Consider the following 21,853-nt stretch of genomic DNA (forward strand, 5'->3'; position numbering starts at 1 on the left):
TGTCACTCAGTCAGTCACCCGGTCACGTAGTGTTCAAGTCAGTAAACACTCAGTTAGTCAGTCCATTTCCAGTCGCTCAGTAAGGTAGTCAACAAGTCAGTCACTCGCTCAGGCACCAGTGATTAGGTCAACCCATTAGATGGAAAGGCAGTATTTACCCACTAATAAATCTCTCAGCAAGCCAATCACCCAGCCAGTCAAACAGTCATTCAACCAGTAAGTTAAACAGTCGCTCAACCATAAAGTCAGCGTAAATGAGTCAGCAAGGAAGTCAAAATCTCAGGATTCCCGTATTCAATCACTCGCCAGTCAATAATCTTAAAGTCGTTCAGTCAGTCAACCAGTTAGGAACCCAGTTAGTCAGCTGTTCAAGAAGCACTAGCTCAGTGAACCGATTAGTCAGCAGATCAGGTACCGCTAAGTTAGTCGACCAGTCGGTCACCACGTCACCAATCACTCATTTAAGAAGTCAGTTAACTGGTGAGTCAACAATTCGTCAGAAGGATAGTTCACCAAACAGCCAACCACATAGGCAACCAGTTAATAGGCTGGTCAGCTAGTAGTGGGTGATTCAACCAATTAACCAGTCAGTTACCAGTTAATTACCCAATCGTTTCCCAGTCAGTGCGTCCGTCAACAAATCAGATCGCCAGTCGGCTACCAGTGATTTATTCAATCAGTCAGTCACCAGTTAAAGGCTCGGGAACCTTTAACTCAGTCAGTTAGACATACAGTATCCCGCTCCGGTACCAACCAGTTCACAAGTCCGTGTTCAGTTAATTAGTTCGTCGGTAGTCGGTCACCATGTCGATCGAAAAGTCGGAGGGCTAGTGAGGCACAAGCGAGTCACTCAACCAGTCAGTCAGCCGGTTAGGTATCAGTTAGTTAGTTTACCCGTCAATCAGTTAGTAACCATTAATTCAGTCAGTCGGACAACCACTCACTGAGCCAGTCACTCAAGCAGTTAGATAATCAATCCGTTAGCCAGTTTATCAGCCGTTGGAGTACAAGTAAGTAAGAAAGTTAACAATCAGCCAGTTAGCCATCAGTCAGTAACCAGTCAGTTACCACTCGGTTAACATCGCACTCAGGCAGCAACTCAGTTAACCTGTACGAAATCCAGTCACGTACCACCAGCCAGTCATCCACTCAGTCCACCAGGCACTCAGCCAGTTAGTCACCAGTCGATCAGCAAGTCAGGTAACTCGTCAAGTGCCACTGAGTCAGCCGACCATTTAGTCACTTACTCAGTTAGCATGCCAGTCACCATCTCAATCACCATTCAGCTAAGCACTTTGTCGCCAAACGATCAGAAACTCAAGTAACTAGTCAGACAGCCAGTTCGGTAACACTGAGTCATCCAGTCAGTCCACAAGACACAGCCAGTTATTCACCAGGTTAGTCGGTTAGACACTCAGTTAGCAGTTGGTCAGAAAGTTAGTTAATCGGTTAGATAGCCAAGCAAATGCCAGTGAGTCATTCAAGCATTCAGTTATTCACTGAGTCAACCAGCCAGTCAGCATCTCAATCACCATTCAACGAGGCACTTAGTCACAAGTCGGTCACCAAGTTAGTTAACAAGTCAGATAGCAAGTCAAGTGCCACTGAGCGAGTCAACCATTTATTAACCGAGTCAGTCAACCAGCCAGTCGGCAAGTCAGTCAGCAGTCTATTATTCGCGACCAATTGGGCAGGAAGTCGACCAACCAGACAGATAGCCAGTCAAGTACCATTGATTAAGTCAGTCTTTTAATCAGCCACTTAGTCAATGAGTCACTTAATCATTAGTTAACTAGCCGATCAGTCACCAGTTGTTCAGCAAGTCAGTTAACCAGCCAGATATCCAGTCCAATACCATTAAACCCGTCAACCTTTCAGTCGCCCAGTCAGTTAATCAGGCAGTCAGCCAGTTACTCAGCATTCAATGAGCCATTCCTTCACCAGTCGATTTGGAGGTCAGACAACCAGTCAGATAGCCAGCCAAGTACCACTTGGTCAGACAACTTCTTAGTCAGTCGGCCAGTCAACCAGCCAAGCAGTCACCAGTCAATCAGCCACTCAGTCACCAGTTGGTCACCAATTAAGTAAGCCTGTCAAGTGCCAATGTTTCAGTCAACCATTTCGTTAGCCGGTCAGTCAACAAGCCAGTCACCAGTCAATTATCTTCAGTCACCGGTCGGTAACCCGGTCACTTACCCAGTCAGATGGCCAGTCAAGTACCATAGAGCAGTCAACGTTTCAGTCATCTAGGCAGTCAACAAGGCAATTAGACACTCATTCACGAATCTGTCACGAAGTTTGGTAACGAGTCACAGCCAGTCTGCTTCAACACACTGATTCAACCAATCAGTCAGAGAGTCACTCGTCACTCAGGAACCGGTAGGTAGTCAGCCAGTCTGATACCAGCTAGTATGTCAACCAGTCAGTCAGCCAGTCAGTCACCTTTGGTTTGCCAGTCACTTACCTGTCAGCCAACAACTTAGTAAAAAGCAGTCAACCAGTCGGTCAGGCAGTCTCTAAGGAAACAATGAAATATTTTTGATACTTGATGTTTCCTTGGGAATTTGGCCAGAGAGTGAAATGGGTCAAGTCTTGCTCAGTTCAAGCTAAAAACACGGTTATGCAAAAACAATCCTCAAACAACCCAAAAGCAGTTTATTTTACTAGATTGCATTGAGATCTGTAAGAAAATACTAAAATTTGCTTAATACCCGGTTTTCCAGCAAAACTTGGTTAGAGAGTGAAAAGGGTCAAGTCTTGCTCAACTCACTCTGAAAACACGCTTTTGCAAAAAGTATTTGGAAACAACCCAAACGCACTTTTTTTTTAATAGATTGCATTGAAATCTGTAACAAAACACAAAAATGGGCTTAACACTCGGTGTTTCCTGCAAAACTTCGCCAGACCGTGAAATGAGTCAAGACTTGCTCATCCCACGCCGAAAACACGGTTTTGCAAAAAGTATCTGCAAAGAAGCCAAAACAATTTTTTTGACTAGATTGCATCTAGTCAAAAATCTGAAAGAGAAGGCTAAAATTTGGATGATACCCGATCTTTCCAGCAACATTTAGACAGGGAATAAAAATTTGTTAAGTCTTGCTCAACTTAAGCTGAAAAGACAGTTTTCCACAATGTATCCACGAACAAGCCAAATCCAATTTTTTTTTACCACATTGTAATGAAATCTATAAGAAACAAAAATTGAATTTAGTTTAAACACGATAGGGGACAAGACTGGGACGAGGGACGAAGGATGGCGGTCACGCCTAAAATGTGCTCGTAGTATCTTTACAGTTTCGCAGCCCTAGTGGTGGTTAAAATATATTTAATAACCATTCGCAATGCCTGACGAATCATCGAAGAAAGGAGCCGTGGATAAAGGCAGAAAACGAACAAGGGAAGGCAGCTCTCAAACAGACGAGGAAGACGAGTTCGATCAACATCACAAACATGAATGCAAAAAGTGCCTCGAAACAACAAACTCGAGGCTCTCCGGTATTTAAGAGAAACTCAACATGCTATTAACTGTACTTCCCGAGTTGGAAACTTATAAAAAGAGGATTACTCTTCTTGAAGAAGAAAACAAAACCCTGCAAACGAGCTTAGAGAACTCGCAAGCAGAGATAGAAGACCTAAAAGCCATTGTTCATGATGTTAATTTAAAGCAAGGAGCAGCCGACGCCTCCAGTGAACGCATCGAGAGCGATCTCAAAGAACTACACCGCCGACATGTTAAACTCGAATGTCACAGCCGTAGAGGAAATATGAAATTCTTTGGAATAACGGAACGTGAAAACGAAACAAACAATGACACCGAACTCGCCCTAAGAGAATTCATGCGTACGAAGCTAAAGATCCTTCCAATCGACGAAGAAAACATTCATTTTGACAGAGTCCACAGAATTACTTCACGCCGTTCACAATCAAATCGAAGTCTTCAACCGCGACCTATTATAGTTAGGCTGACGGATTTTCAAGATAAATTTTTCATCAAATCCTATATCAAAAATCTTCCAAGGGGTACCGGATTTGGAGTATCCGACGATTTTCCCAAAGAAGTTGACGAGGTAAGGAAGGTGTTATATCCGATCCTAAAGGCGGCCAAGCGCGATAAGAAGACTGCATACTTCAACGTCGAAAAGCTGATCATCAATGGTGCTCTTTACCGTGGCGAAGAAACATCCCAATTTCCTTTCTATGGGCGTTTAATGGACAACTAAGCTGAAATGAACGCTAAAACCGTAGTTAAGTTGAGTTTGTTTTTCTTTTCTTTTTGTACGGAACCACCTACTTGAGAGCTGCGGCTTTCCACTTCGATATCCAGTCAAAACGCCGCAAAAAGCTTTAGGTAAGTCTTTAATAGTTATGTGTTCCTGTATATGTTTCCGTAAGTGTTTTCCTTTTAGCTTTATCTTCTGTTATGTTGATCAATTTTGTTTCGATGTCAGCGAAGTAATAAGAATCAAGCCTTTTCATAAATATCAACCGCACTGTGAGCCGCATAGTTCTAAGAAAAAAACTAGAATTTAGTTTAAACACGATAGTTCCTGCGAAATTTGGCCACAGTGAGAAATGGGTCGTCTTCTTCAACTCAGGCCGAGAACTCGGATTTGCAAAAGGTATCTGCAAACTTTCCAAAACCAATTGTTTACAATAGATCATTACAAAATATGTAAGAAAACACTAATATTAGGGTTTAGAGTTAGGGTCAGGGTTAGGGTTAGGGTAAGGAATAAGTAACGGTTAAGGGTAGGGTAAAGTAGAGGTCAAGAATAATTAGGGTTAGGTTTAGGGTTAGGAATATGGATAGCATTTTCCTACATGCTACCTTTAGAGTCTAACCGGGTTCTGTTGGGGCAGCATGCCAGGAAGCGGCACCGGGTAGTTGTACGCGGAAAAGACGTGGCATACAGAGAGTTTTGTCTGCGTTGGGCAAAACAAGAGAGAAGGCCCGATGGCTCGGCGACCTTTAATGGGGCCGCCTTGACATGGGAGCAACGAGCCAAGGCGCGATCTTTTAGTGGCCTTTCGCTGTCTGAGCGTTCGAAAGAACGGAGGGTGCGGCATCCTCCGTTGGTGGGAGAGGCATTTGGCCGGAGTTTGAGTTGTTTTATTGGCGACTGACTCCGAAATCGGATAGCTACCTTGTGTATCCTGCCAGTAGTCATATGCTTGTCTCAAAGATTAAGCCATGCATGTCTAAGTATAAGAAATAGTACTGTGAAACTTCCAATGGCTCACTAAATTAATTATCGTGTATTTGATTGTACCGTTACTACTTGGATAACCGTAGTAAATCTAGAGGTTACAGTTGCGAAAAGTCCCGACTGTCTTCGGAAGGGATGTATTTATTAGAGTAAAAACCAGTGCAGATTTTGCCCGGTGTTGTGGTGAATCATAGTAACCAATCGAATCGCAAGGCCTTTGCGCTGGCGATGTTTCATTGAAATATCTACCCCATCAACTGTCGATGGTAAGGTAGTGGCTTACCATGGTTGCAACGGGTGACGAAGAATTAGGGTTCGATTCCGGAGAGGGAGCCTGAGAAACGGCTACCACATCCAAGAAAGGCAGTAGGCGCGCAAATTACCGAATGCTAACTCAGGGAGGTAGTGACAAGATATAACAATACAAGGCTTTTGCAAGTCTTGTAATTGGAATGAGTATAACCTAAATCCTTTAACGAGAATCCATTGGAGGGTAAGTCTGTTGCCAGAAACCGCGGTAGTTCCAGCTCCAATAGCGTGTAATAAAGTTATTGGAGTTAAAAAGCCCCTAATTGGATCTTGGGATAGAACCGGCCGGTCTGCCCCAAGGTAGGTTACTGGCCAAGCCTTTCCTCCTCGCAGACTGGGTGTGCTCTTACCTGAGTGTGCTCGGGATCTGGGACGTTTACTTTGAAAAAATTAGAGTGTTCAAAGCAAGCCAGTGCGGGAATACGTAAGCATGGAATAATGGAATAGGACTTTGGTTCTAAAAGGACGTAAAGACAGCAGAGTGAGAATAACTCTCAAAAAAGAAACAACTTTGAATTTAGATTTACAAGACATGCTTCGACATCAAAAGATACAAACTTTCAACATCGAAAAATAACATGAACTTCCCTAAGGTTGATAACTGCTTGATTTCATGTACAAAAGAAAACGTGTCGCGGACGTTGTATTCACGCGGGACATGTGGCTCTAGCAGATTACAAAGAATTTTAGATAAATTGTAATTGTAGGTACCTATTGAAGATACTGTGGGTCGAGATGGAGGTGATTCATTAGGCTGCCGAGCCTTGTGCATTTTAGGTAGCCCATAAAACCTGGCTGGTTGAGAACCAGTTGGATAGATTCTCTCACACGTATCTTTTTCTAAGTGGCCCTTATTTTTATGCGCTCTTAAAAAACGTTGTAATTTACCCTCCCTTTGTAATGTAGGATCCTTATCATTAACCTTAAACTTAGAAGTGTCTCTGATAATGGAAAAAAGACTTTCTTCGTGGGCTTTCCTGTCCATGAATACTAAGCCATTTCGTTTGTCAGGCTTCAGTATTACAATGTCCTTGTTCTTCCTCAAGTCCTTTAGTATCCAACATTTCTTTAAGTCAGCTGCAGAGGTTTGGTGGGAAGAAACGTACGAATGGGCAAGATGAGAAAGGTCTGCGAACAGTTTTCCCTTTAGCTCTCTGTCGAGTAGATTTCTGACCATGGTGCGATTAATCAGCTCAAAACAAGAGAAGACATCCGTTTTACTAATGTTACGAGGACAGATGGAGTGTGAAGGACCATATTTAAGTATTTCCAATTGTTCGGACGTGAGATTGTGCGGCGAGACGTTGGCGACTGTCTCCGTTGAAGCAAACGGTAGAATCACGTTTCGCGTTAAACTTTTTAATTTTCCTCTCGTGAGTGTCGATAACACGTTTCACAGCCTTCTCTACATTATATTTAATAGTTCCATGGAGGATGTATCCATCGACGTTGCTGACAATGCCATTGATATGCACCGCTAATCTGTCTCTTACTATGGTTAACTTACAGAGTTCCTTTCCTCGTTTGGCGAGAGCACTTCTTAATAGGCGTTTTCGAATAGCATGTACATCATGTCTACTTATGTCAGGCAGTTGAAAACAGATGAACATCGGAAACACATTGAAGGATAAACTGTTTTCAAGAAAATTCAAATCCAACCCAGCTTTGCTTACTTCGATAGAAGTATTCTCAAAACTTCGCATATTTACAAGCACCTGCAATCACCAAGGGCCTGTCTTGACTCTTGTGATACTGAATCTTTCACGATCTTAGATTCTGCCGCTTCAAAATACCAAATTAAGATCAAAGAGGCATTGCATATTAAGTAGGAAAAACCCATCCTTAATCAGGAATTGAAACACCTAGAATAGTCTCTTTCCTTTTATTTATGTTGTTCCTTGGTCTTCTAATCTATTTTTATTATTACTATATTTATTTATTTATTTTTTGATCTAGTCAAGCACGCGCTAATTACATTTTTCACGTTTTTACATTCAAATGTAACGTAAGCCCGGATACGTAGTGTGTAACGTCCCTTAATTTATATTCAAATGTAAAACAGTTAAATGCTCATTTGTAACCGAAGATGACATGAGAATGTCATGACTTGTCTTGTAAATTTAAATTCAAAGTTGTTGTTTCGTTTTTGAGAGTTATTGTCACTGTGCTGTCTTTACGTCCTTTTAGAACCAAAGTCCTATTCCATTATTCCAGTCTTACGTATTCACGCACCGGCTTGCTTTGAACACTCTAATTTTTTCAAAGTAAACGTCCCAGACCCCGAGCACACTCAGGTAAGAGCACACCCAGTCTCTGCGAGGAGGAAAAGCTCGGCCAGTAACGTACCTTGCGGCAGACCGGTCGGGCTATCCCAAGATCCAATTAGGGGCTTTTTAACTGCAACAACCTTAATATACGCTATTGAAGTTGGAATTACCGCGGTTTCTGGCAACAGACTTACCCTCCAATGGATCCTCATTAAAGGATTTAGGTTGTGCTTATTCCAATTACAAGACTTGCAAAAGCCTTGTATTGTTATATCTTGTCACTACCTCCCTGAGTCAGGATTGGGTAATCTGCACGCCTGCTGCCTTCCTTGGATGTGGTAGCCGTTTCTCAGGCTCCCTCTCCGGAATCGAACCCTAATTCTTCGTCACCCGTTGCAAGCATGGTAAGTCACTACCTTACCACCGAAAGTTGATAGGATAGATATTTAAATGAAACATCGCCAGCGCAAAGGCCGTGCGATTCCATTAGTTACTATGATTCACCACAACACCGGGAAAAATCTGCATTGGTTTTTACTCTAATAAATACATCCCTTCCGAAGACAGTCGGGACTTTTCGCAACTGTAACCTCTACAATTATTACGGTTATCCAAGTAGTAAGGGTACAATCAAATAAACGATAACTGATTTACTGAGCCATTGGAAGTTTCACAGTACTAGTGCTTATACTTAGACATGCATGGCTTAGTCTTTGGGACGAGCATATCACTACTAGCAGGATCAACAAGGTAGCTAACCCTAATTGGAGTCAGTCGCCAATAAAACAACTCAAACTCCGGCCGCAAGCCTCTCCCACCAGCGGACGGTTCCGCACCCTCCGTTCTTTCCAAAGCTCACCCAGTGAAAGGCCACCAAATTATCGCGCCTTGGCTCGTTGCTCCCCCATCAAAGGTCGCCGAGCGATCGGGTCTTCTCTCTTAATTTGCCCAGCGCAGACAAAACTCTATGTATGCCACGTCTTTTCCGCGTACAACTACCCCGTTCCATCTCCTGACATGCTGCCCCAACAGAACCCGGTTAGACTCTAAAGGTAGCATGTAAGAAAATGCTATCCATATTCCTATCCCTAACTTTAACCCCAACTTTAATTTATACCTATCCCTATGCCTAAAAGTTATCAAATGAACCCTAACTGTAATTTTATTCCTAACCCTAATTTTATTCCTAACCCTCATCCTAATTTAACCCTAACCCCAACCTAACCAGAGTTTAATACCGTAATCCTAATTCTTCCCTAACCCTAACCCCTGAGGGTTACGGCTAGGGTTAGTAAAATTTCTCTAGGCTCATCCATACAATAATTTATTCTTACCCCAACCGTATAACGCTAACCCTAATTAGGGTTAGGGTAAGGAATAAATAACGGCTAAGGGTACGGTAAAGTAGAGGTCGAGAATAGATTTAGGTTAGGTCTAGGGATAGGGGTATGGTTAGGAATAAATATCGGTTAGTGTTAGCGATTGGGTTACTTCTTACCTCTTAAATAAACGGCCAGGGTTAGTCCTTAGCTCTTAGATATAGGGTTAGATCGCCACTCTAGTATCATTGAGCCAGTTAACGTTTCAGTCAAACAGGCAGTCAACCAGGCAACCAGGTCAGTCACGAGTCGGTCACGAAGTTAGGTAACCAGTCACAGTCACAGCCACACCCTAATTTACCCCAAACGGTTACCCTAAAGGGTTAGGGCCCCAGTCATAGGCATAGTCCTAGTCCTAGTCAGAGGTAGTCATAGTCATAGTCATAGTTTATGACATGGCTCTGACTTTCAAAATGACTATGAACATACTATGGTTGTGACTATGGCTATGACTATGACTATACCTGATACTATGACTATAGATATGACTATGCCTATGAGTAAGGCCATAGTCATAGTCCTAGTCCTAGTCATAGTTATAGTCATAGCCATAGTCCTAGTCACAGTCAGACATAGTCATAGTCATAGTCATAGTTTCTGTCATGGCTATGACTTTGATAACGACTATGACGATACTATGGTGGTGACTCCTAGTATCAGTCATAGTCATAGTCTTAGCCATAGTCACAACCATAGTATGGTCATAGTCATTATTAAAGTCATAGCCATGACCAAAACTATGACTATGACTATGACTGTCTGACTATGACTAGTACTCTGACTATGATTAGGAGGACTATGACTATGACAATAACCATGTCCATGGCGTTACTCTTGGACATAGTCAAATCTATCGTCCTAGTATTAGTAATAGTAATCTTCCTAGCCTGTCATAATCATTGTCATAGTAAGAGTGCTAGTCACAATCATAGTCTTAGTCCTAGGCATAGTCCAAGGCCTGCGCATTGAAGGGTTTTAAATACACCAAAATGTTCCTCTCGTCAAGACCTTTCTAACAATATATAATATGTTGTTGTTTGATAAAAAAAAGTTGAAGTCCATTATTCCTTCCAACAAGAAAGATATTCTCACTTATACCCCTTAGCGCATCTGACACGTTTGACTTGTCAATCTTCCAGCTGCAATATCTCTCTTAATTCGGCATCTAACTACTTCAAACTTCATAGCAAACTAGTTCCATGCCATGTCTGTCTCACAAAAATTACAATTCCACATCCTTAGAGATTCGTTAGTTGTTGTAGTAGTTGCCATGATAGCACCCCATTTGGTGTCCGCCATCTTGGACATTTTGGCCAACGGGTAGCATGGCCATTTTGATCAAAATTTTTAATTTCCCTGAAACTCCTGCTATAGGCTCAATGATCCCTAACAACAACTTCTAGCGCTTTCTGAGTGGTCTGTTTTTCTCACTTTTACCCCTTAGCCCATTTTTGATGTTTTGCTAGTCAATCTTCAAACTAACGTAACTCCATTGTCTCTTGAAGAAATGAATTCATATTTGGTAAGTGACTAGTTCTATACCGCATGTAGTACTCTCTTAAATTGCAAGTCAAGAGCACTACAGGTTAAGGAATTAGAGCAGTTCCCATGAGGGCATCCCATTTGATGTCCGCCATCTTCGATTTTTTGGCAAAGGGGTAGCATGGCCATTTTGGTCAAAATTTTGAATTTCTTTGAAACTCCTGCTATACGCTCAATGATCCCCAACAACAACCTCTAGCGCACTCTGAGTGGTCTCCAGACCTTAAGACTGAGTTTTTCTCACTTTTATCCCTTAGCCCATTTTTGATGTTTTGCTAGTCAATCTTCAAACTAACGTAACTCCATTCTCTTGAGGAAATATATTTATATTGGGTGTGTGACTAGTTCTATACCTCTTTTAGTTTTCTCATAATTTGCAAGTGAAGAGCATCACAGGTTGAGGAGTTAGAGCAGTACCCATGAGGGCATCCTATTTGATGTCCGCCACCTTGGATTTTCTGGCCAAGGGTAGCATTTATTCATTCTACTGTAACTCAATAACCTTATTGTTGAACAACTTCAAACCTACAGGCATAAGAGATGAGACATTTGATTTTCTTATGGTGTTCTTAATTTAGGCAAATTAGATTGATTGCTACCTGTAAATTAAGGTTGACTTCTGTCAATCACAGCAAATATTTAATTTTAAAATTTTAAACAAAATTTAACATGGTAGATAACGTCGTTTTATGTTCTATCTTATGCTGGTCAAAAAAGGTACAGTTAATGTTTTGTTAATTTTTTAGAATTTTTCAAACGTCAGGAGTTAGGCGAAAATAGCGTAATCGTGAAATGGACAGGCATTCATTAAATCTACTGTTACTCAAAAGCCCTCATTCCATTCACTTAATACTCAAAAGCCCTCTATCCATTCACTTAATACTTACACATACATTCCATTGTATGTGTAAGTATTAAGTGAATGGATAGAAACGCTTAAGATTTATGGCGTGTAAAAGAAGACGAAAGAGGTTAGAAAAATCAATCCTTTTTTATTTTTAATCAAAAATACTTTTAATTGTAATGACATTGGTGTAAGTTTAACGAAAAACCGATACAAAGTGAGTTTTTTACCAATTTTTAAAAGATAAAAGCATAGGTCCGCACAGCGTACATATGAGACTCGTGTTACAAGAAAATTCATAAAAAAATCTGAAATCAATTCTTTTCTAAAACAGTTACAGCAAACCATTGTAAAGGAAATGGACAATCATGTGTATATCATTTTGTGTCAATTTCGTTTGATTTTTAAGGTTTCTTAGCCCTGCAAAAACAGACTCAAAAAAACCCCTTTTTTCGAGCTTTTCTGGTCTCCAGCGCATGCGAAGAAATTATTTGAATAATTTTGAATACATCAAGTTGTAGTCCTTAACACGAACTTTCCAACGATGTATAACTTGTCTACATTCAATGAGATGGTGCTTAAAAAATCGCGAAAAGCCTTTTAGCCCTAACACTCACTTTTCTCAAAATATGCAAATTTGACGAAAAGGGCTAAAAGATCCAAACTATTCATCGAAATGACTTGAAACTTTGTGCACGTGATAGAAAGTATGCCATAAGCATCCTATGAAAATGTCAGCTCTCAACTCCCGAGAATAAAGGTTTTAGCAGTTTTGCGATCTAGCCCTAGGTTCAAGGTTGAGTTTCGTGTCAAGCCTTGTGTAGGGTATATACCTATACCAAGGTTTTTTTTGCTTTCCGTCAGATTTCTAAAATTAGAGGGAATGGACGTTAGTTAAAATCACTGAATGAGGAATGGTGCAAACTATGTACATACCAAATTTAGGCTTCTTTGAGATATTTTTAGCCTGATTCTCCAGAGATGTTAAGGTGGTTACCCAAAATTTAGCCCTAGCTGCGATAATTTCTACACTTTTTAATTAAATGATATGAAACCTTGTGTAAATATAGTAAGTAAGCATGTCTGCAAATACGTGAAAGTGCGGCTTCTTTACTTAAAACCTAAGTTTTTTATGAATTTTTTTGGCATCATTTTTAACGTTGTTACCTTAAATTTAACTCTAACTGCGACAACTTCTAAAATTTTATATCAAATGATACGAAACCTTGTACAAATATAGTAAGTAATTAGGTCTATACATACGTGAAAGAGCGGCTTCTTTACTTAAATAAAGGCTGATAGTTTCGAAAGAAACTGTTTGGGGCTGCGTCGGTGGGAGTAACGAAATAATTTGGATATATCAACAAAGTTGAAATGGTAAATTGGCCACCGTAATGATTACAAAAGCTGACGTTTCGAGCGTTAGCCCTTCGTCGGAGCGAATGGGCTAACGCTCCGACGAAGGGCTAACGCTCGAAACGTCAGCTTTTGTAATCATTACGGTGGCCAATTTACCATTTCAACTTTGTTGATATATCCAAATTATTTCTTTACTTAGAACCTAACTTTTTAATGAATTTTTTTGGCATCAGGGCTAGTGGGTAACTATCTAAACCTTTCAATCTCTTAGCGTCTCCAGCACATGTGGACTCAGAGCTTTAGAGAATATAAATACACCAATGTCTTCCCCTTAATTAGGTATTTATTATGGTATATAAGTTGTTGTAGTTTGATAAAATGTTGGCAAAATAATTGGACATTTGTCATGATCTTCACGTCTCATTTTCTGAAAGTTGAAAGATAAATATTAATAAAATAAAAAATATTTAATAACATCACAAGAAATTCAAGCGGCACAAATAATATAAAATTGGCTATATTGTGTATAAATTTCATGTCTTAATCTTTAATTTTGGGGAAGTTATAAGCTTCAGGAAAAAAGGTAACCATTTTGTTAATGAGGATTTGGGGATGGAAGGAAGGTTGCATATGTAATGATGAAAGTGGGGGAAAGATATAAATCGTTGTATTGTAAAGCCTCGTATTGTTATATCTTGTCACTACCTCCCGAAGTCAGGATTGGGTAACCTGCGCACCTGCTTCCTTCCTTGGATGTGGTAGCCGTTTCTCAGGCTCCCTCTCCGGAATCGAACCCTAATTCTTTGTCACCCGTTGCAACCATGGTAAGCCACTACCTTACCATCGCCAGTTGATGGGGTAGATATTTCAATGAAACATCGCCAGCGCAAAGACCGTGCGATTCGATTAGTTACTATGATTCACCACAACACCGGGCAAAATCTGCATTGGTTTTTACTCTAATAAATACATCCCTTCCGAAGACATTCGGGACTTTTCGCAACTGTAACCTCTAGAATTACTACGGTTATCCAAGTAGTAAGGGTACAATCAAATAAACGATAACTAATTTACTGAGCCATTCGAAGTTTCACAGTACTAGTGCTTATACTTGGACATGCACGGCTTAATCTTTGAGACAAGCATATGACTACTAGCAGGATACACAAGGTAGCTAACCGATATCGGAGTCAATCGCCAATAAAACAACTCAAACTCCGGCCACAATTCTCTCCCACCAACGGACGATGCCGCACCCACCGTTTTTTCCAACGCTCAGACAGCGAAAGGCCACTAAAAGATCGCGCCTTGGCGCGTTGCTCCCCCGTCAAGGCGTCCCCATCAAAGGTCGCTGAGCAATCGGGCCTTCTCTCCTATTATGCCCAACGCACACCAAAACTCTATGTAGCCACGTCTTTTCCGTGTACAACTACCCCGTGCCGTTTCCTAACATGCTGCCCCAACAGAACCCGGTTAGACTCTGAAGGTAGCATGTAGGAAAATGCCATCCATATTCCTAACCCTAATTAGGGTTAGCTACCTTGTTGATCCTGCCAGTAGTCATATGCTCGTCCCAAAGACTAAGCCATGCATGTCTAAGTATAAGCACTAGTACTGTGAAACATCGAATGGCTCAGTAAATCAGTTATCGTTTATTTGATTGTACCCTTACTACTTGGATAACCGTAATAATTGTAGAGGTTACAGTTGCGAAAAGTCCCGACTGTCTTCGGAAGGGATGTATTTATTAGAGTAAAAACCAATGCAGATTTTGCCCGGTGTTGTGGTGAATCATAGTAACTAATCGAATCGCACGGCCTTTGCGCTGGCGATGTTTTATTGAAATATCTATCCTATCAACTGTCGGTGGTAAGGTAGTGACTTACCATGGTTGCAACGGGTGACGAAGAATTAGGGTTCGATTCCGGAGAGGGAGCCTGAGAAACGGCTACCACATCCAAGGAAGGCAGCAGGCGCGCAGATTACCCAATCCTGACTCAGGGAGGTAGTGACAAGATATAACAATACAAGGCTTTTGCAAGTCTTGTAATTGGAATAAGCACAACCTAAATCCTTTAATGGGGATCCATTGGAGGGTAAGTCTGTTGCCAGAAACCGCGGTAATTCCAACTTCAATAGCGTATATTAAGGTTGTTGCAGTTAAAAAGCCCCTAATTGGATCTTGGGATAGCCCGACCGGTCTGCCCCAAGGTACGTTACTGGCCGAGCTTTTCCTCCTCGCAGAGACTGGGTGTGCTCTTACCTGAGTGTGCTCGGGGTCTGGGACGTTTACTTTGAAAAAATTAGAGTGTTCAAAGCAAGTCGGTGCGTGAATACGTAAGCCTGGAATAATGGAATAGGACTTTGGTTCTAAAAGGACGTAAAGACAGCACAGTGACAATAACTCTCAAAAACGAAACAACAACTTTGAATTTAAATTTACAAGACATGTCATGACATTCTCATGTCATCTTCAGTTACAAATGAGCATTTAACTGTTTTACATTTGAATATAAATTAAGGGACGTTACACACTACGTATCCGGGCTTACGTTACATTTGAATGTAAAAACGCGAAAAATGTAATTAGCGCGTGCTTGACTAGATCAAAAAATAAATAAATAAATATAGTAATAATAAAAATAGATTAGAAGACCAAGGAACAACATAAATAAAAGGAAAGAGACTATTCTAGGTGTTTCAATTCCTGATTAAGGATGGGTTTTTCCTACTTAATATGCAATGCCTCTTTGATCTTAATTTGGTATTTTGAAGCGGCAGAATCTAAGATCGTGAAAGATTCAGTATCACAAGAGTCAAGACAGGCCCTTGGTGATTGCAGGTGCTTGTAAATATGCGAAGTTTTGAGAATACTTCTATTGAAGTAAGCAAAGCTGAGTTAGATTTGAATTTTCTTGAAAACTGTTTATCCTTCAATGTGTTTCCGATGTTCATCTGTTTTCAACTGCCTGACATAAGTAGACATGATGTACATGCTATTCGAAAACGCCTATTAAGAAGTGCTCTCGCCAAACGAGGAAAGGAACTCTGTAAGTTAACCATAGTAAGAGACAGATTAGCGGTGCATATCAATGGCATTGTTAGCAACATCGATGGATACATCCTCCATGGAACTATTAAATATAATGTAGAGAAGGGTGTGAAACGTGTTATCGACACTCACGAGAGGAAAATTAAAAAGTTTAACGCGAAACGTGATTCTACCGTTTGCTTCAACGGAGACAGTCGCCAACGTCTCGCCGCACAATCTCACGTCCGAACAATTGGAAATACTTAAATATGGTCCTTCACACTCCATCTGTCCTCGTAACATTAGCAAAACGGGTGTCTTCTCTTGTTTTGAGCTGATTAATCGTACCATGGTCAGAAATCTACTCGACAGAGAGCTAAAGGGAAAACTGTTCGCAGATCTTTCTCATCTTGCCCATTCGTACGTTTCTTCCCACCAAACCTCTGCAGCGGACTTAAAGAAATCTTGGATACTAAAGGATTTGAGGAAGAACAAGGACATTGTAATACTGAAGCCTGACAAACGAAATGGCTTAGTATTCATGGACAGGAAAGCCCACGAAGAAAGTCTTTTTTCCATTATCAGAGACACTTTTAAGTTTAAGGTTAATGATAACGATCCTACATTACAAAGGGAGGGTAAATTACAACGTTTTTTAAGAGTGCATAAAAATAAGGGTCACTTAGACAAAGATACGTGTGAGAGAATCTATCCAACTGGTTCTCAACCAGCCAGGTTTTATGGGCTACCTAAAATGCACAAGGCTCGGCAACCTAATGAATCACCTCCATTTCGACCCACAGTATCTTCAATAGGTACCTACAATTACAATTTATCTAAAATTCTTTGTAATCTGCTAGAGCCACAGGTCCCGCGTGAATACAACGTCCGCGATACGTTTTCTTTTGTACATGAAATCAAGCAGTTATCAACCTTAGGGAAGTTCATGTTATTTTTCGATGTTGAAAGTTTGTATCTTTTGATGTCGAAGCATGTCTTGTAAATCTAAATTCAAAGTTGTTTCTTTTTTGAGAGTTATTCTCACTCTGCTGTCTTTACGTCCTTTTAGAACCAAAGTCCTATTCCATTATTCCATGCTTACGTATTCCCGCACTGGCTTGCTTTGAACACTCTAATTTTTTCAAAGTAAACGTCTCAGATCCCGAGCACACTCAGGTAAGAGCACACCCAGTCTGCGAGGAGGAAAGGCTTGGCCAGTAACCTACCTTGGGGCAGACCAGCCGGTTCTATCCCAAGATCCAATTAGGGGCTTTTTAACTCCAGTAACTTTATTATACGCTATTGGAGCTGGAACTACCGCGGTTTCTGGCAACAGACTTACCCTCCAATGGATCCTCGTTAAAGGATTTAGGTTTTACTCATTCCAATTACAAGACTTGCAAAAGCCTTGTATTGTTATACCTTGTCACTACCTCCCTGAGTTAGCATTCGGTAATTTGCGCGCCTGCTGCCTTTCTTGGATGTGGTAGCCGTTTCTCAGGCTCCCTCTCCGGAATCGAACCCTAATTCCTCCTCACCCGTTGCAACCATGGTAAGCCACTACCTTATCATCGACAGTTGATGGGGTAGATATTTCAATGAAACATCGCCAGCGCAAAGGCCGTGCGATTCCATTAGTTACTATGATTCACCACAACACCGGGCAAAATCTGCACTGGTTTTTACTCTAATAAATACATCCCTTCCGAAGACAGTCGGGACTTTTCGCAACTGTAACCTCTCGATTTACTACGGTTATCCAAGTAGTAACGGTACAATGAAATACACGATAACTAATTTAGTGAGCCATTTGAAGTTTCACAGTACTATTTCTTATACTTAGACATGCATGGCTTAATCTTTGAGACAAGCATATGACTACTGGCAGGATACACAAGGTAGCTATCCGATTTCGGAGTCAGTCGCCAATAAAACAACTCAAACTCCGGCCAAATGCCTCTCCCACCAACGGACGATGCCGCACCCTCCGTTCTTTCCAACGCTCAGAGAGCGAAAGGCCACTAAAAGATCGCGCCTTGGCTCGTTGCTCCCCTCTCAAGGCGGCCCCATTAAAGGTCGCAGAGCCATCGGGCCTTCTCTCTTGTTTTGCCCAACGCAGACAAAACTCTCTGTATGCCACGTCTTTTCCGCGTACAACTACCCGGTGCCGCTTCCTGGCATGCTGCCCCAACAGAACCCGGTTAGACTCTGAAGGTAGCATGTAGGAAAATGCTATCCATATTCCTAACCCTAAACCTAACCCTAATTATTCTGGACCTCTACTTTACCCTACCCTTAACCGTTACTTATTCCTTACCCTAACCCTAACCCTGACCCTAACTCTAAACCCTAATATTAGTGTTTTCTTACATATTTTGTAATGATCTATTGTAAACAATTGGTTTTGGAAAGTTTGCAGATACCTTTTGCAAATCCGAGTTCTCGGCCTGAGTTGAAGAAGACGACCCATTTCTCACTGTGGCCAAATTTCGCAGGAACTATCGTGTTTAAACTAAATTCTAGTTGTTTTCTTAGAACTATGCGGCTCACAGTGCGGTTGATATTTATGAAAAGGCTTGATTCTTATTACTTCGCTGACATCGAGACAAAATTGATCAACATAACAGAAGATAAAGCTAAAAGGGAAACACTTACGGAAACATATACAGGAACACATAACTATTAAAGACTTACCTAAAGCTTTTTGCGGCGTTTTGACTGGATATCGAAGTGAAAAGCCGCAGCTCTCAAGTAGGTGGTTCCGTACAAAAAAAAAAGAAAAACAAACTCAACTTAACTACGGTTTTAGCGTTCATTTCAGCTTAGTTGTCCATTAAACGCCCATAGAAAGGAAATTGGGATGTTTCTTCGCCACGGTAAAGAGCACCATTGATGATCAGCTTTTCGACGTTGAAGTATGCAGTCTTCTTATCGCGCTTGGCCGCCTTTAGGATCGGATGTAACACCTTACCTCGTCAACTTCTTTGGGAAAATCGTCGGATACTCCAAATCCGGTACCCCTTGGAAGATTTTTGATATAGGATTTGATGAAAAATTTATCTTGAAAATCCGTCAGCCTAACTATAATAGGTCGCGGTTGAAGACTTCGATTTGATTGTGAACGGCGTGAAGTAATTCTGTGGACTCTGTCAAAATGAATGTTTTCTTCGTCGATTGGAAGGATCTTTAGCTTCGTACGCATGAATTCTCTTAGGGCGAGTTCGGTGTCATTGTTTGTTTCGTTTTCACGTTCCGTTATTCCAAAGAATTTCATATTTCCTCTACGGCTGTGACATTCGAGTTTAACATGTCGGCGGTGTAGTTCTTTGAGATCGCTCTCGATGCGTTCACTGGAGGCGTCGGCTGCTCCTTGCTTTAAATTAACATCATGAACAATGGCTTTTAGGTCTTCTATCTCTGCTTGCGAGTTCTCTAAGCTCGTTTGCAGGGTTTTGTTTTCTTCTTCAAGAAGAGTAATCCTCTTTTTATAAGTTTCCAACTCGGGAAGTACAGTTAATAGCATGTTGAGTTTCTCTTAAATACCGGAGAGCCTCGAGTTTGTTGTTTCGAGGCACTTTTTGCATTCATGTTTGTGATGTTGATCGAACTCGTCTTCCTCGTCTGTTTGAGAGCTGCCTTCCCTTGTTCGTTTTCTGCCTTTATCCACGGCTCCTTTCTTCGATGATTCGTCAGGCATTGCCAATGGTTATTAAATATATTTTAACCACCACTAGGGCTGCGAAACTGTAAAGATACTACGAGCACATTTTTTAAGCGTGACCGCCATCTTTCGTCCCTCGTCCCAGTCTTGTCCCCTATCGTGTTTAAACTAAATTCTAGTTTTTTTCTTATAGATTTCATTACAATGTGGTAAAAAAAATTGGATTTGGCTTGTTCGTGGATACATTGTGGAAAACTGTCTTTTCAGCTTGAGTTGAGCAAGACTTAACAAATTTTTACTGCCTGTCTAAATGTTGCTGGAAAGATCGGGTATCATCCAAATTCTAGCCTTCTCTTTCAGATTCTTGACTAGATGCAATCTAGTCAAAAAAATTGTTTTGGCTTCTTTGCAGATACTTTTTGCAAAACCGTGTTTTCGGCGTGGGATGAGCAAGTCGTGACTCATTTCACGGTCTGGCGAAGTTTTGCAGGAAACACAGTGTTAAGCCCATTTTTGTGTTTTGTTACAGATTTCAATGCAATCTATTAAAAAAAAAGTGCGTTTGGGTTGTTTCCAAATACTTTTTGCAAAAGCGTGTTTTCAGAGTGAGTTGAGCAAGACTTGACCCTTTTCACTCTCTAACCAAGTTTTGCTGGAAAACCGGGTATTAAGCAAATTTTAGTATTTTCTTACAGATTTCAATGCAATCTAGTAAAATAAACTGCTTTTGGGTTGTTTGAGGATTGTTTTTGCATAACCGTGTTTTCAACTTGAACTGAGCAAGACTTGACCCATTTCACTCTCTGGCCAAATTCCCAAGGAAACAGCAAGTATCAAAAATATTTCATTGTTTCCTTAGAGACTGCCTGACCGACTGGTTGACTGCTTTTTACTAAGTTGTTGGCTGACAGGTAAGTGACTGGCAAACCAAAGGTGACTGACTGGCTGACTGACTGGTTGACATACTAGCTGGTATCAGACTGGCTGACTACCTACCGGTTCCTGAGTGACGAGTGACTCTCTGACTGATTGGTTGAATCAGTGTGTTGAAGCAGACTGGCTGTGACTCGTTACCAAACTTCGTGACAGATTCGTGAATGAGTGTCTAATTGCCTTGTTGACTGCCTAGATGACTGAAACGTTGACTGCTCTATGGTACTTGACTGGCCATCTGACTGGGTAAGTGACCGGGTTACCGACCGGTGACTGAAGATAATTGACTGGTGACTGGCTTGTTGACTGACCGGCTAACGAAATGGTTGACTGAAACATTGGCACTTGACAGGCTTACTTAATTGGTGACCGACTGGTGACTGAGTGGCTGATTGACTGGTGACTGCCTGGCTGGTTGACTGGCCGACTGACTAAGAAGTTGTCTGACCAAGTGGTACTTGGCTGGCTATCTGACTGGTTGTCTGACCTCCGAATCGACTGGTGAAGGAATGGCTCATTGAATGCTGAGTAACTGGCTGACTGCCTGATTAACTGACTGGCCGACTGAAAGGTTGACGGGTTTAATGGTATTGGACTGGATATCTGGCTGGTTAACTGACTTGCTGAACAACTGGTGACTGATCGGCTAGTTAACTAATGATTAAGAGACTCATTGACTAAGTGGCTGATTAAAAGACTGACTTAATCAATGGTACTTGACTGGCTATCTGTCTGGTTGGTCGACTTCCTGCCCAATTGGTCGCGAATAATAGACTGCTGACTGACTTGCCGACTGGCTGGTTGACTGACTCGGTGGTAATTAATGGGCTGGTGATTGCCATGCTGACTGACAAACGACGGGCTAATTGATGGTCAGCAAGTCACTTATTACTCCGATAGTTAGTGTGGTGCAACTGTCAGTCAAGCATTCAGTCATACAATAAGTCATCCAGCCAGTGAGTGACCAGTAGGTAGGCCAACCAGTCACTAGTGAGTCAGCAACTCAGTTAAAAGGTCAGTTAGCCAGTCAAGTACCACTGAATCAGTCAACCATGTAGTCATCCAGTCAGCCAACCAGCAAGTCAGTCACCAGTCAATGGAAGAAGCAGTCACCGGTCGGTCAACAAGTCAGTTAACCAGTCACATAACCAGTTAGGTACCAGTGAATCAGTAAACCATTAGCTGAGCAAATAAGTGAGCCAAGTAAATAATCACTCTAGTACCACTAAGTCAGTGACCCAGTCAGTCACCCAGTCAGTCGATAGGCGAGACAGTGAATACTAAAATAGCCTCCAGGTCACCACTCGGTGGGCAACTTAGT

At 41.4% G+C, this 21,853-nt stretch overlaps 6 pseudogenes; 3 read left to right on the forward strand and 3 right to left on the reverse strand.

The window, feature by feature from the left end:
- The first annotated feature begins 3,341 nt into the window (after window positions 1-3,341).
- On the forward strand, window positions 3,342-4,553 carry LOC148716470 (uncharacterized; annotated as a pseudogene).
- A 591-nt stretch (window positions 4,554-5,144) lies between these two features.
- Window positions 5,145-6,012, forward strand: LOC148716471 (small subunit ribosomal RNA; annotated as a pseudogene; the record flags this gene model as incomplete).
- A 1,631-nt stretch (window positions 6,013-7,643) lies between these two features.
- Window positions 7,644-8,533, reverse strand: LOC148716472 (small subunit ribosomal RNA; annotated as a pseudogene; the record flags this gene model as incomplete).
- A 5,914-nt stretch (window positions 8,534-14,447) lies between these two features.
- Window positions 14,448-15,337, forward strand: LOC148716473 (small subunit ribosomal RNA; annotated as a pseudogene; the record flags this gene model as incomplete).
- Window positions 15,338-16,968: 1,631 nt separating this feature from the next.
- On the reverse strand, window positions 16,969-17,836 carry LOC148716474 (small subunit ribosomal RNA; annotated as a pseudogene; the record flags this gene model as incomplete).
- Window positions 17,837-18,568: 732 nt separating this feature from the next.
- Window positions 18,569-19,635, reverse strand: LOC148716475 (uncharacterized; annotated as a pseudogene).
- Between the last annotated feature and the right edge of the window lie 2,218 nt (window positions 19,636-21,853).

Source organism: Stylophora pistillata, chromosome 14 (genome assembly GCF_964205215.1).
Source record: "Stylophora pistillata chromosome 14, jaStyPist1.2, whole genome shotgun sequence".
Classification (NCBI taxonomy): Eukaryota; Metazoa; Cnidaria; class Anthozoa; order Scleractinia; family Pocilloporidae; genus Stylophora; species Stylophora pistillata.